This window comes from Petaurus breviceps, unplaced genomic scaffold (assembly GCF_028583685.1).
Source record: "Petaurus breviceps papuanus isolate PSGF00001 unplaced genomic scaffold, PetGlider_PUasm1.0 84, whole genome shotgun sequence".
Classification (NCBI taxonomy): Eukaryota; Metazoa; Chordata; class Mammalia; order Diprotodontia; family Petauridae; genus Petaurus; species Petaurus breviceps.
Window position 1 is genome coordinate 55,990 of NW_027186645.1, and position 12,768 is coordinate 68,757.

Sequence of the window (12,768 nt, forward strand, 5' to 3'; positions counted from 1 at the left end):
GGGGGGGGGGGGGGGGCAGAGACAAGATGGTGGAGTAGAAGCATGACCTCCAAACAGCTCTGGCTTCCATCTTCCCCACTCAATGTAAAAAGGGGACTCTGAACAAACTTTGAAGCTACAGAACCCACAAAATGACACAGAGAAACTAACCTCCCACTGAGGACAGCCCAGCAGGCCAGCAGGAATTGGCCAGCACAGCACTCTGGGAGCTGAGCCCAGGCCGCATGAGCGGAGGTTTTAGACCCAGGGAGGGCCTGACCAGCCACCAGCAGGAAGGACTCCAGATCAGCAGCAGCTGTGGCTGTTTCCAGAATTTTCAACACACAGATACAAAGGACAAAGTGAGAGGTCAGTACAGTAGGGGCTTTGGGACCCAGTAAGAGGGAGTACATAGGCTTTTGCCCCCGGCCGCTGAGACACCGGCACAGCCAGCTAGAGGCATGTGGCAGCTTCAGCTCCTGGCCTGCAGAGTGTGGGGGACCAAGCAACCAGTCTGAGGGGTAATAACTCTTGCTTTAACTTGCTTGGATCTGGGGTGTGTGTCCAGCTTGCCAGAGTGTGTGGAGGCCTGGGCACCCATCTAATACCTCCGGCAGCTGAGAAAACCACAGCTTTTGGGACGAAAGCTCCTCTGTCTGGTGGCAGAGTCTTACTGTGGCAAAAAGCCCAGGAGTCAAGTGAATGAGGGGCGACATGACCAAGCAAAGGAAACAAAGCAGACAGAAGATTCCAACATTAGATTCCTATTTTGGGGACAAAAAGGAGCAAAGCATGGAATAGGAGGAAAACAGTGAAGTCAGAACTCCTGCACCAAAAGCTTCAAAGGAAAATACGAGCTGGTTACAGGCCATAGAGGACCTTAAGAAGCAGATAAGAGAAGTGGAGGAAAAACTGGGAAGAGAAATGAGAGCAATGTAAGAAAATTACAAAATGAAAGTCAACAGCCTGACTGAGGAAAATCACAGCTTAAAAAATAGACTAACTCAAATGGCAAAAGAGGCTCAAAAAGGCAATGAGGAAAAGAATGCCTTAAAAAACCAAATTTGCCATATGGAAAAAGAATCTCAAAAGCTCACTGAGGAGAATCATTCCTTCAAAAGTATATTGGAGCAAATCGCAGCTAATAACTTTATGAGAAATCAAGATGCTGTTAAACAGATCCAAACAAATGAAAGAATAGAAGGCAATGTGAAATATCTCATGGGAAAAACCACTGACCTGGAAAACAGATACAGGAGAGATAATTTAAAAATTATTGTACTACCTGAAAGCCATGATCAAAGTAAGAACCTAGAAATCATCCTCCAGGAAGTTCTCAAAGAAAACTGCCCTGATGTTTTAGAACCAGAGGGCAAAACAGAAGTTGAAAGAATACACCAACCACCTCCTGAAAAAGATCCCAAAAAGAAAACTCCTAAGAATATTATAGCCAGGTCCCAGAATTCCCAGATTAAGGAGAGAATATTATAAGCAGCCAGGAAGAAACAATTTGAATATTGTGGAAACACAATCAGGATAACACAGAATCTGGCAGCTTCTACAATGAGGGATCAAAGGGCTTGGAATATGATATATTCCGGAGGTCAAAAGAGCTGGGATTAAATCCAAGAGTAACCTACCCAGCAACACTGAGTATCATGGTTCAGGGGAAAATATGGTCATTCAGTGGAATAGAGGAGTTTCAAGCATCCTTGCTGAAAAAACCAGAGTTGAATACAAAATTTAACATTCAGATACAAGAAGCAAGAGAAGCATGAGAAGGTAAACAGGGAAAAGAAAAAGAAATCATAAAGAACTTATCTAAGTTGAACTATTAACATTCCTACATGGAAAAACAATAATTGTAGCTTATGAAACTTTTCTCAGTAGTTGAAGGGAATAGAAATATATATATATATATATATATATGAGGGTATATAGGCATATGAATACATATGTGAATGTGTGTATATATGTTTACAGGTATACATAGAGGGCACAGGACCAATTTAACAGGAAGGGATGATACTTAAAGGTGAAATTAAGAGGTGAGAGAGGAATATAATGAGAGGAGATGGGGAGAGACAGAATGGGGTGAGACAGAATGGGGTAAACTATCTGTAATGGAAATGCAAATTTAAAGATCTTCCCTGCCCCTAGGCTAAAGTGCACCTGGAGCCTGGGGTGGGAGGGAGGCTTGTTTTTCATTTGATACTTTTTGATTGGTCAGTGGGTCCAAAAGGTTGTTACATTCTCTGAGCCAGGAGAAGGCTATATAAGCCCTGAGGTATAGCTTTGTTTTTGGGGCTCACTTTGAGAAGTGTTCTGTGATTTGATCTGGATTCTGGGAAGCCTGTCCAGAGGCCCCCCCGCCCAGCTTTGAAAAACCCTGATGTTGAAACCCAGATGTTGATTTGGTATGGATGTAATGGTTGGACAGTTTGGAAATCTGTCTACTTGATCTGTTTCTGTCTTGATAATTCTCTCTGTGTATTCTGAAGTTCGGGGTGCTGACCTTTTTCCCCTGGACTAGGTAAATGATACATATTTGACTGATTAAAGTAAGCTTGTTAACCCATTTTGAGTTGCTTTTTCCTTTATCAAAGCAGATCCAAGAACCTGTGTTGGCAGCAAACCCTGAGGACTTGGGGTGCTTGCTGCTACACTATCTCATATAGAAGAGGCAAGGGAAAATGGTTACAATGGAGGGGAAGAATAGGAAGGCAAAAGGGAATGAGTCAACCTTATTCCCACTGAATTTGGCTTGAGGAGGGAATGAAATACACACTAAATAGGGGATCTCACCCTCCAGGAGAGTAGGTGGGGGAAGGGGATGAGAGGGGGGATGATGAAGGGAGGGCAGGCTGGGGGGGAGGGAAATTGGAAGCACCCACTTTCGAAAAGGGATGGGATCAAAGTATAGAATAGAACAAGTGGGAGGTGGGATAGAAGGAAGGGAAATATAGTTAGTCTTTTACAATATATCTACTATGTTATTGTTTTGCATTAGCCACACATGTACAACCTATACTGAATTGCTTATCTTCCCAGTAAGGGTGGTTGACAAGGGAGGAAGGGAATGAATCTGGAATTCAAAGTTTTAAAATAAAACATTTAAATATATATACATATTTATTAAAAAAAGAAAAATATATACATGTGTCTGTACAAACATTTGTATACATATATGTATATAAATTATGTATATACAACATACATAATAATAACATATATGGAAGTGGAACTAATTTTTTAAAAAATAAGAGTCATTCTTAAATTGATTGGGTCAAAGAATATGAACATGCAGTTTTCAGAAGAAGAAATTAAAGCTATCAATAGTCTTATGAGAATATGTTCTAAATCACTTATAGAGAAATAGAAGTTAAAACAACTCTGAGGCACCACTTCACATTATCAGGCTAACATGACAGAAAAGGAAAAGACAAATGCTAAAAGGGATGTGAAAAAAAAATATGTATACTAATGCACTGCTGATGGCACTATAAGCAAGTCCAACCACTATGGAGAACAATTTGGAACTATCAGCAGAAGTCTCTAAAACTATGCATATGCTTTGACCCAGCAAAAGTATTACCAGGCCAGTATTCCCAAAGATTTCAAAGAAAAAGAGAAGGGCACCTAGGTGATGCAGTAGACAGAACACCAGTCCTGAAGTCAGAGTTCAAATCTGACCTCAGACACTTTGACACTTACTAGCTGTGTGACTCTGGGCAAGTGTAATGGGAATGGGAATTTGAAGATCTTCTCTGCCCCTTAATAAGCCTAGGGGAATTTGAAGACATCTTCTTTGAAAATATACTCTGCCCCCAACAGGCTGAATGTAATCACATGGAGCCTGTGGTGGGAGTAGTTTGCTGAAAGGTGGAACAGAGTCCACAGGAAGCTAGAAGTCAGAGTCAGAGAAAGTGGGAAAGAGAGGACACTCAAGCAAGGAGTTAGTCAGGTTTGTGAGTAAAATTTTGATCTGTATTGGTTTGTGGGAAGGCTAATGGATGGTGTGGCTCTCTGCTACATTGAGGTACATTAACTTTTATGTTGCTATACTGGATTTGGTTTCCTGGTGTTGGGATTTGGTTTTCTGGTGTCTGAATAAATGCTTTGCTTCTGTCCTCTATATGGAGAGTTTGTTATTATTTTACAATTGAGCACCATACGGGAATATTTATAGTCACAGTCAGTATATTTATAGTGATTGTGGGTGCTGTAAATATTGCACTGGTACTACACCAAGTCACTTAACCCCAATTGCTTCATAAGAAAAGAAAATAAGGAAAGGAACTATATATACAAAAAAAAATATTTATAGCAGTTCTTTTTATGGTGGTAAAGAATTGGACAATGAGGTGGGGATGTCCACCAGCTGAAGAATGGCTGAACAAGCTATGGTATATGATTATTATAGGATACTACTCTGCTATAAGAAATGACATGAGGGGGGCAGCTAAGTGGCACAGTGAATAGAGCACCGGCCCTGGAGTCAGGAGGACCTGAGTTCAAATCTGGCCTCAAACACTTAACACTTACTAGTCATGTGACCTTGGGCAACTTGCTTGACCCCAACTGCCCTGCAATCCCCCCTCCAAAAAGGGGGGAAAAAAATTACATAAGGGGTGTTTTCAGAAAAATTTGGTAAGACTAACATGAACTGATACAAAGTAAAGTGAACAGAACCAGGAAAACATTATACACAGTAACAAGAATATTTTAATGATCAACTGTGAAAGACCTTAGCTACTCTAATCAATAAAATGATACACAATAACTCCAAAGGACTCATGATAAAAAAATGCTACTTATTTCAAGAGAGAAAACTGAGGAACTCTGAGTGCAGAATGAAGCATTTCTACCTGACTTTATTTTCCTTGCCTTTTTTTTTTTTTTGGCAAAATGGCTAATATGGAAATATTTTTACATGGCTTTACATGTATAATGGGTATGATATTGCTTGCCTTCTCAATGGATAGAAGTCAGGCAAGAAAGAGGAAGAGAATTTGGAACTCAAAATATAAAAAACAGATATTTTATAAAGATGATTTCAGAAAATCCTGGTCATTATAAGTTGATGAAGAATGAAGTGAGAAAAAACATGAAAACAATTTATATAAGGACAACATTTTAAAGAAAAACAACTTGGACTAATAATTGTGTTGTCAGCAACTCCAATCAATGCAATGACTAACCATGTCTCCAAAGTACCTATAATGAAGCATGTTACCAACCTCCTAAAAGATAAATGATGCACAAAAGGAGTAGAGGCATACATTTTTGGAAATAACCAATGTACAGATATATCTTTCTTGCCTATCCTTATTTTTTATAATTTTCTTCCCTTTTCCTCTCAATTTTGATTGTCTGGGGGAGTAATTTCAGGGGGAGGTTAATAACAATAATGATGATGATGATGATGAGAAAAAAGGAAGCCATTGAAACGTTTTTTAAAATTCATAGAACAGGAGAGAAGGAAGCATAGATATGCAAGACAATTTTGAAAGGAATATAAAGAATTTGTTACATAATTTTTAAAAGAAAATCAAACAAGATGAAATGATAATTCAAAGTTTCATATGTAATATGTATTTGTGTTTTTCTCTATGGAATGTGTTTTGGTATTTATGTATAAATTTTTTTTTAAACCAAAGGAAGACTTCTTAAAAATCTCAATTAGGAAAGAAATTTTTATATTAAGTATCTAAAATCTATATTGAATTTATACATATTTAGAAAAAGGTGGTTCCATAATAAATGAAGTATCAATGTATGTGAAGAAAATTTTAAAGAGTGAAAAACTCCAACTCCAAACAACCATTTGGGAAAAAATGCTCAGCATTAGTAATAGAGAAATGTAAATTAAGATAACTCATGTATCACCTTATATCTAAAATAAAAATTATGATAAAGATGAGAAAGTTCTATTTTGGAGAAGGGCATAAGCACACTAATTCTTTGCTGGTAAAACTGTGGATTAGTCTAAGCAACTTTGAAAACAGTTTAGAATTGGTCAAACAAAACTGTCAAACTGTTTATACCAAAAATCCCTGAGGAAATCAATAATATGCATAAACAATCCACTTATTTACCATATACATATACACTTAGACAGACATCCAGTTAAAAGATGTATTTTTCCTTTTTGTTACACAAAAATACAAAATGGGGGGCATTAGGTGGCAGAGTAGATAAAGTATAGCCCTGGAGTCAGGAGGACCTGAATTCAAATCCAACCTCAGATACTTAGTAACTGTGTGGCCCTGGGCAAGTTACTTAACCCCAATTGCCTCCAAAAAAAATACAAAATGGCATACACTTTTATTTGTAATCATTCTATTGGGCAACTTTACTTGATTTTGGGAAATGTCTATTCTATCAAAACACAATGTGTGTATGTGTATGTGAATATATGCAGATACATATGCACAGCATACATATATGTGTGTGTGTATATATATATACACATAGGATATGAATATATTTTTAAGAATTTAAAATTTGTATTTCTTTTTCTCTATATCTCTAAGCATTTTCCATTCAAGTTCTATTCTAGTACCTCTTCCTAGCTTGGAAGTGATCCTCGGTTCTCTAAGGTTATGTTAGACAACAAATAGCTGGAAAAGCTATGGGTACAGGATGCTTAAAAGAACTGTATTTTTCTAAGAACCAATCAGCCTAGCCAAATTCAATGAAGCTTACCACCAAAAATTTGACCACCAGGTAAGACTCTTTTGACTTACAAACCAATAAAAACTGGTGCAAAGAAGGGTTGGAAATTTGCTTCAATCGAGATTACCCACCCTGATTGAAATAAATAACATTTTTAAGTATTAAGTCTTTAAATGACCATATTATTTCTCATTTTTCTGGTTTGTCTCATCCCCTCTATACTTCATTTCCCCTTCTACTTATCTCTCTGAACAGGTCATATTACAAAATTAAGGTTTTTTAATTTTGTTTTGTTGTATTTGTAACTCTTGTATCAGAGGTTCCTCCTGACATGAAGGTCCTACATCCTTTTTTCTCAATTACATATAAACACAATTTTTAACATTCATTTTTTTAATTCTGAGTTCCAAATTTTCTCCCTCTCTCTCCTCCCTAAGAATGCAGTAATTTTATGTAAGTTATATATGTGCAATTTTGTAAAACATATTTCCCTGTTATGTTGTGAAAGAAGAAACATCAAAACACACACACACACACACACACACACACATACACATACACATACAAAATATCATGCTTCGATCTGCATTCAGATACCATCAGTTCTTTCTCTGGATGAACCAACTCCCTCTTAAAAGCACATTCAGGTTTATAAGGAATGGTTTTATTTAAAAAGCAAAGAATACATATCAGAACTCATAACTAACTTCAACTAAACTATAAACTGAAATTCATGCCCCTTCCTCTATTCCACTCTTTAAATAGAGACCTGTACAATCTCCATGTTAAGTGAAATTCTAACAAAGGGGAAAGTTAAGCATTACCCCTCTCTCTATAACCATCTTCTCCCCAAGGATCCTTTGATTATGCTATATTTCACTTTCCCCAGAAGGTCTCTGCTGGTATCTGGTTGCTGTTCTCTATTACACACAAGCTTCCTAAAGCCCAGCTCCTAGGATGATTTTTCTGAAGTTCTGCTGGTCTCCAACAGATGTCATCACCTTTACAAGTCATCACTTCTTTTTTTTTTTTAAAGCAATTGGGGTTAAGTAACTTGCTCAAGGTTACACGGCCAGTTATTATTTCTGGGTGTGGTGCTGAGTATCTGCGCCTGGATTTGATCCAGGTCATCCCGACATTAGAGCCGGTGCTCTTACTCGCTGAGCCACCTGGCCACTCCTAAGCAATTGGGGTTAAGTAACTTGCTCAAGGTTACACGGCCAGGTGTTTCTGGGTGGGTGCTAAGTGTCTGAGCCCGGGATTCGATCTCCAGGTGTTCTCAACACTGGAGCCGGTGCTCTTACTCGCTGTGCTACCTGGCCGCCCCAAGTCATCACTTCTTAACCAGATAATCTGAGTTAAGAAATCACTCTAGAACTTTTGCCTCACTCTACAAATCCTAAATAAACATCAGAACCAAATGTTTCCATTGTTTTGAAAGCTGCTTTACATAGCACCAGTCTTAAGGGTCCCAATCATCCTCATCCCAAGAGTAGTTCTGCCAGCTAAAGGAATGTTTCCTTCTTACAGTTTTCAAATAAGTCTCTATATCAACCTCATACAGTGTTACAGCAGTTCACTATTACTTGCTTCTTTTCTCATTCAACACACAAGCAAAAGCCTTCTCTCTACTAATCTTTCTGGGTCATATCTCCCTCCAAGATAGTTGTATCTGACTATTTTAATTACCCCAGGCCTGCTTCATGAAGAAGCTCAAAAGACAAAGAAGTAGGTCTCAAGTCAATCCTATGAAAAATCTGTAATCCTAGATCTTGAGTACGGGGGGGGGGGCGAGGGCGGGAGGCGTTTAGGTCGCAGAACTAATCTTGGGATGAGGATGATTGGGTCCCACAAGACTGGACCGCCCTGTTTGGGGGCGGTGGGCAGGCGGCCTAGCCCGTTACCTCAGGGGGAGCCCCTTCTGCCTCCTGAGCTGGGCCTGGCCCTGGCTTCCCTGGTCAGTGGCAGAGCAAACGCTCCAGGGCCTGGGCCGGGCTGGGGAGGGGGCGGTGGTGGCAGCAGTGCCTTACAGGGCTGGGTTGGGGGCCTCTCGGGAGTCACAGGCCTGACAGTATGATGCTATTCCCATACAAACTATTGTGGTATTATGTTCCTGTCCAACCCCATCAATGGTGAGAAACCATACAGATTCCAGCACTCCCCCTGTCATCATTCCCTGCAGTAGCAGACATGGGTCTACCATGGATGGCACTTCAGCCAAGCCAAGGTCTAATTCCAATTTCTTACCACAACATTCAGGACAGCAGCTACCACAGCCTCGAAAGAAACATCCAGAAGACTTCAAGTTTGAGAAAATTCTTGGTGAAGGATCTTTCTCAACAGTTGTCTTGGCCTAAGAATTGGCAACTTCAAGAGAATATGCTATTAAAATTCTAGAGAAATGGCATATCATAAAAGAGAACAAGGTACCATATGTAACCAGAGAAAGAGATGTAATGTCCCACCTGGATCACCCTTTCTTTGTAAAACTTTACTTCACATTTCAAGATGATGAAAAGCTGTATTTTGGCCTTAGTTATGCCAAAAATGGAGAGCTACTTAAATACATTCGAAAGATTGGTTCTTTTGATGAGACCTGCACCAGATTTTATACTGCTGAAATTGTATCTGCTTTAGAATACTTGCATGGAAAGGGAATTATTCACAGGGACTTTAAACCAGAGAACATTTTATTAAATGTAGATAAGCACATTCAGATTACAGATTCTGGAAAAGCAAAAGTATTATCTCCAGATAGTAAACAAGCCAGGGCTAACTCATTTGTAGGAACAGCACAATATGTTTCTCCAGAGCTGCTTATAGAAAAATCTGCATGTAAAAGTTCAGACCTGGGGGCTCTCAGATGTATAATATACCAGCTTGTAGAAGGATTACCACCATTTAGAGCGGGAAATGAATATCTTATAATTCAGAAGATAATTAAATTGGAAAATGACTTTCCAGAAAAATTCTTCCCTAAGGCAAAAGATCTTGTGGAAAAACTCTTGGTTTTAGATTCCACAAAGCGATTAGGCTGTGAAGAAATGGACAGGTGTGGGCCCCTTAAAGATCACTCATTCTTTGAATCCATAACATGGGATGATCTGCAGCATCAGACACCTCCAAAGCTCACCACATACTTACCTGCTATGTCTGAAGATGATGAAGACTGCTACGGAAATTATGACAATATTCTAAGCCAATTTGGCTGTATGCCAGTTTCATCTTCAACTTCTTCACATTGATTGTCTGCTTCAGAGACTAGCCTGGCCCAAAGGTCAGGCAGCAATATAGACCAATATATTCATGATCTGGACAATAATTCTTTTGAGCCGGACTTACAGTTTTCAGAAGATGAGAAGAGATTATTATTGGAGAAGCAGGCCAGTGGAAACCCATGGCACCAATTTGTAGAAAACAACTTAATACTAAAAATGGGCCCAGCAGATAAACGAAAGGGCTTATTTGCACGTCATCGTCAGCTGCTCCTTACAGAAGGACCACATTTGTATTATGTGGATCCTGTCAACAAAGTCCTAAAAGGAGAAATTCCCTGGTCACAAGAACTTCGGCCAGAAGCCAAGAATTTTAACACATTTTTTGTTCACTCGCCTAACAGGACATATTACCTGATGGACCCAAGTGGGAATGCTCTTAAGTGGTGCAAAAAAATACATGAAGTTTGGAGGCACAGATACCAGAACCATCCGAATGCTGCTGTCTAGGAAAGCTTATCCCAAACTGGCCTGGCTCCTGCCTGTTGCTCCATGATTTAGCACATGGGCTCGGCAGTACATTGAAAGGACCTTCCCATGCCACCTGTTGGCCATCTCAAGGGGAAATCATATGTCTGATATATTGCAGTTTTTTATTTAAAAAGGGAAAAAAAAGACCAAAAAAATGACAAAAAAACAACAACAAACATAAATGGAATTCAGGGTCGCTTTGCTTGTTCTTTGTGCTTCCATTGAAGCTTCCACATGCATATCGTTGCAGTGAAGATCTTGCTTTGGTGCCCTTCAGCTCAATTTATGCTGAAAACTAGTGGATAGACCTTGCATTACCACCTTCACTTAAGATAAATTGAAACTGGTCTACATGCACACACCCAAAATCATGTACCAGTCCTGTGTGTGTGTAAATGGGACAGGGATTATTTCTGTGATTTTGTTTCCCCCTTCTCTCCTTGCCAAGACCCCATCAAGATTATCATTGAACTCTATTTCATCAGGGAGCTTTTAAATGCCTCTGTTGAGGTCTTGCCATCATCTCTATGGGTTTGTTTTATTTTATTTTATTTTCCTGTTTATACTTTTTTTTTTTGGGGGGGGGGGTATATGGCAATTGCGGTCAGGTAGGTTTTACCCTTTTCCATAATCTAGTTCTGGTTGCAGGATTTCCGTAGTACTTATTATAATTATGTGAGTGCACCAGATATATGCTTGGCAGCCTTCATGTTGTGAAGAATATGGTGTAGGTTTTAAGTAAGAAAATGCTGAACATGGCACTGAAATTTTATAAAATTAAAATTACTGGTTCCTGAGGGTTACATTAAATTTTAAGCTTGTCATTTTAAGTAAATGCATTGAAATCCATAATCAAGGGGCCATACAGGTAGCAGCATGCTTTTAATGAATACTAACTGAAAATGAAATAGTTAGTAACAAATTTTTAGTAATTGATGTAGCAAATATACTCCTGACATTTTTACATGAATTCAGGTTTTTCCTTTCTCCAAGGTGTGCACATATACTACCCTCATAAATGTTGCTACCTGCTTTTAGTGGATATATAAAGATGAATGAGAAGAATGCTATCAGAACTGTTTTAATGGGTCTTGGTGTAGTGAAATGTACAATTCTTCCTGTTCATTAGTTGATGGAAATCTAATGTACTTCCTCAGAATAATTTTTAAAACATTTAAATGTGCTTGGGCACTTTACTAATTGATTAGTGGAGGAGCAGAGATGAAACTTTTGATACTGAAGAAGAAAAAAAAATCTGTAATCCTCACAACATATTTAAATAATATTATTTACCAGTATTAAACTTAAAAGCAAATAAATAGAATACCTTATATTCATTTCTCAAAAAATAAATCCACACTGCCTAGCTTGGCCACTTAAGAAAAAAAAACTAACCCTTAATTTTTTTCTGTGTGATATTAAAAGATTACCTACCCAAAGCCTATAGCATCTTCAAAGTAATAAAGGGCCAGTGAAACAAGATTCTGAATCACTGAGGTCACTACCATACAGAAAATAAAATATTCCCCTTAAAACAGAAAACTGATTATTTTTAATTATATTTTTTCAATCAATAAAAACTAGCTTTCTCTCCTTCCACCTCTCTCCACTGTGGAAAAAAATCGAAATGTGTTACAAACATGAATACTCAAGCAAAACAAATGCCCTCATTAGCCATGTACAAAACAAGGCCTAAATCTGTGCTGAGTTCATCAACTGCTTTGTCAGAACATTGATTATTAATTTAAAAAAAATAAAGAAGTGTGCCCTTTAATTTGACAGTATGACACTTACACAAATACCTTATATTTGATCAGTTTTGCTGCCTCTTTATTTTGATTTTATTTAAACTGTCATAGTCACTGTGTATATTGTTTTTCTGACTACATATTACATCATATAAAAAGACTTCATATATCTTAGTTCTTCACATTATTCCATATAGTGCAATATTCCATTACTCTCAATATAATTTATTCAGCTATCACCCCTACTGCTGAGCATCTATTTTGCATTTGCTATGAACATATGTGCATAGTATACATGGCTGTTTTTTGTTTTATTTTATTTTGTTTTGTTTTTAACCTGCGATTATCAATAATCTCCTCAGGGTGGAGTGTTAGATCTTTAAGTTAGAGCATGAACTGGTTTGTTTTTTAGTTTTGGTCAGGTGGCTAACGACAGTTTGTATTTTTTTTTTTGAAAATTATTTGGTTTTTTGATACTTTTTTGAGTAATGGCCCTTAATCTTTTAAAAAGTTCCTAATTCACTATAAATTTTGGGTGTCAAACTTTTATCAGAGATATTCAGTGCAATGGAATTTCTCAAATCACATTCTAACTGCAATGATTTTACTTATATAAA

At 38.0% G+C, this 12,768-nt stretch overlaps 1 long non-coding RNA gene and 1 pseudogene across 1 annotated transcript in view; one reads left to right on the top strand and one right to left on the bottom strand.

Annotated features, from left to right (window-relative positions):
• Positions 1–12,768, bottom strand: part of LOC138176235 (uncharacterized) — a 94,953-nt gene that overhangs the window by 41,624 nt on the left and 40,561 nt on the right. The window lies entirely within an intron of this gene.
• Positions 8,667–11,418, top strand: LOC138176228 (3-phosphoinositide-dependent protein kinase 1 pseudogene; annotated as a pseudogene).